This window comes from Lampetra planeri, unplaced genomic scaffold (genome assembly GCF_965212315.1).
Source record: "Lampetra planeri unplaced genomic scaffold, kcLamPlan1.2.h2 scaffold_1498, whole genome shotgun sequence".
NCBI lineage: Eukaryota > Metazoa > Chordata > Hyperoartia > Petromyzontiformes > Petromyzontidae > Lampetra > Lampetra planeri.
The window spans coordinates 3,802-7,602 of NW_027614221.1; positions in this window are offsets into that span (position 1 = coordinate 3,802).

Genomic DNA, 3,801 nt, shown 5'->3' on the forward strand with positions numbered 1-3,801 from the left:
ATGTCTGAATGCACAACACGTTGAACCTGGAGATGGGCTACAGAAGCAGCAGAAGACTACACCGGGTTACACTTGTCAGCTAAGAACAGGAAACTGAGGCCACAATTCACACAGGCTCACCAAAATTGGACAATAGAAGATTGGAAAAACGTAGCCTGGTCTGATGAGTCTCGATTTCTGCTGCAACATTTGGATGTTAAGGTCAGAATTTGGCGTCAACAACATGAAAGCATGGATCCATCCTGCCTTGTATCAACGGTTCAGGCTGGTGGTGGTGGTGTAATGGTGTGGGGGATATTTTCTTGGCACTCTTTGGGCCCCTTAGTACCAACTGAGCATCGTTGCAACACCACAGCCTACCTGAGTATTGTTGCTGACCATGTCCATCCCTTTATGACCACAGTGTACCCAACTTCTGATGGCTACTTCCAGGAGGATAACGCGACATGTCATAAAGCTCTAATCATCTCAGACTGGTTTATTGAACATGACAATGAGTTCACTGTACTCAAATGGCCTCCACAGTCACCAGATCTCAATCCAATTTGGGATGTGGTGGAACGGGAGATTGGCATCATGGATGTGCAGCCGACCAATCTGCAGCAACTGCGTGATGCTATCATGTCAGTATGGACCAAACTCTCTGAGGAATGTTTTAGTACATTGTTGAATCTATGCCACAAAGGATTAAGGCAGTTCTGAAAGCAAAAGGGGGTCCAACCCGGAACTTATTATTGGGTACAAGGAAACATTCCTGTGAATATTGAAATATTCACAGGAACTTGTCATTTCTTTTCATGTTAAGACTGACAGAAGATAAATGCTGAGGAAAACATGAATGCCTTGACAGTGGTAATAATGAAATCAGCAGAAATCTGAATTTTGAAGAGATGCATGGAGATGAATCCTGACCTGAGGTTCCCAAACAAAACTTGATGAGCATGTTCACTTGCTGATGGACGCTAAAGCTCTCAGCAGGGATCCCAGCCTCTTCAACCGTCATGCTCCCTAGGCGCAGCACACTGATGACATCAGCTGGTGTGAAAGTGGCCATTAGTTCCACCTCATAACTGTGGGACAAATATAGCAGCACAAGGCTTTCATCAGACATGGAGGACAGCTGTAGTGAGGGGGCGGTGAAAAGAAACCTGGTCAGATGATGATACACATTCAGTGTTTGCCTCCTCCTCCTAAATTCTCACTTCTCCCACTTCCTTGCGATCATGCTGTCACTCTTGAGACTGATGACACCTTACGGCGGCAGCATATTGGCACATGTGGCATAGACCGGCACACTTGCGTATATAACATACATCCACCTGTTTGCCTAATTCTATGTTCTATTCTTGATTTTGTGTGTGTGATCATGCCTGTGTCTTTGAATGAGGAGCAACAACTGCTTGGATGTCAGGTTCTCCTTTTGTAACAGTTGGTGCTGCATTATGAATGCAGCTGCAGAACCATTGTCAGTGAAAAAAGAAGTAAAAAAACACCAATAAAAAGGATGAGTCTTTGAATCTCTGACCCATGATATTGTTTGTTGTTCTGTTTGCTTTTCAGTTGTGTGACTAGGTCTTCCTTTTCCTATTGGAGATCATCATCGCCTTGTTGGGTCTCAGATTATGTTTAGCATTGCATGGACACAATAACAGGGAAAGCTTAAGTTATGATTAGTGCTGATGGAAAAGCAGTGGCCTTACAGAACCACGTTTGTGTGCGTAGTGCTTCTCAGAACAGGAGGCCGTTGGGTTGTATCAGACACCTGGCCTCCACTTTTTCATTGATTGATGGTGAAGTAAATGCAGGTCACATCTGGACCGTGGATTTCTTTCTTTCGTCCTGCTTTTCTAACACACATTCACCGTCCAAATATGTTAGTCATGTTCGTATGTGGTGTTCTTGGAAAACATGCACACATGGTATACACAAGCAAATACCAGGCACAATATATTTGGTAGCATTTTTTCACACTGAAATCAGCAGCAAAGCCACACATACAGACTCACACCACCCCAAAGCTTTCACCTCTAATCTGAGCCATTGTGACAACTGGATGGTCAGTCTGAACTCTCCAATTACAGTTCAAGGAAAATCCATTACACTAAAGTGCACCCCTACTGCTTCATCTTGATCAGACAGGTGGCAGGTTTATGGGAAACACGAGCAAAACGATGGAAAAACGATCTGATCCTCACGGCACTCTACTGCTATTACCTCACCAATGATTTACAAATAATAACCGAATATCGCATGCTAATCTAAATTTAACACCATGGTTTAGGATGTTTTTTAAAGTGAAATATTGCAATTTAGGAACTGAGGCATCCATTGTAGGGCGTCTTTTACACAATACAACACAGTGACTCTTCGTGAGAAGCATGACTAAATTTGATTTATTCCACTTCGGAGAACTTGCTTTGGGATGGCATATGATAGTCAGACTCGCAGAGTAAAAAGAAAACAGCTCAAGCTCACTTACTAGCCTTGACACACAAAGACTTTTAAGGGCTTGTTTGCATTTCAGAGCCACCCAGGTGCCTTTTGTAAAGCTGTAGAGCACTTGATGCTAAGTTGAAGGGGTGTCATATTTGGAGGTACTTAAGCATGCATCGTTTTGTTGTTTGTTCAAAGCCATGTACTTCAAATACGCATGGCTTATTAAGTAGAGCTAAAGTTGCCAGGACACCTGTAGATTATTGTGGAAGTGATATGTCAAAAATCTCTTGTGTGCCAGAAATAATTTCAAAGATGCTTGTGAATTGTGCAGCTCTCATCCCTTGTGTTTTATACAGCACACATGCAGGGGATTGACACATTTGAACTCAGTGGGTAGACAAATTCAACTTCTTGTCATGAGCATGAGAAGTGGAGCATCCTTTGTTTTCGGTCAGCGAGGCTGTTTACCATTTACAACATGAGGAGCGAATCGAACACAGACAGACAGAATGAGGGATTTGGTCTGTTCTTGTCACTCTACTGATATTTGTTTGCACCTGTGATATTCCAAGCACGTTTCCAGAGCACTGTGTACGTGTAAATGTTGCAATCTACCTGAAATTTGTCCCTGAGTGGGCTAGAAATGAACTATTTTAAATATAACCTACTTTTCCCTAAAGGCTCAACAGGTGTCAAGTGTAAGACGCAGAACAGGAGAAAGCACATGACGACTGTCTCGGCATTCCCCATTGGCAAGATAAAAAACAGCATTCCAGTGAGGCTGAGCAAGGCTCTGAACATGAGATCAACAGAGCATTTTTAAAAGACATTAGAGAGCAGTCCTCTTGTCTCTGTCTTGTGATAAAGTACAGTATTCTAGCCTTCCAGCATACAGTACCTTGTCTCTATGAAGGCTATCCTCCAGTGCCTTAGCTCCCATGGAGATGAAGCATGTCCAGAGGTGTCTATGTGCTAAGTCAGGGCTCTGGATTGACCTAGCCAACACTAGATGCTCCCGAGCGGCCCAGGGAGATGTCAAGGGGTGAGGGCAGAGGAGAATGGATTGCTGTCGGCCCCGAAGCCCCTCATTCACTCTCTAACTTGCTCACATTAAAGTGAGCTCTAATCACTGTGGGGACTTGGCCAATGATGTGCTTATCAAACGGCATATTTCAAAAAGGCATCTTAAAAGGCCTGAGGGCGAAGAGGCAATAAGAGCACATTTGTATGTGGATGAAAGGGAAAAGTGTAGACAGACCTTGCATCAGAATAAAGAGGGGGGACATCATTAGCATCTCCAGTGAAAACTGCACTGCCAGAGAAGGGAGAGAGAGGTGTTAGCACAATGGGGTGGGATGGATGTGG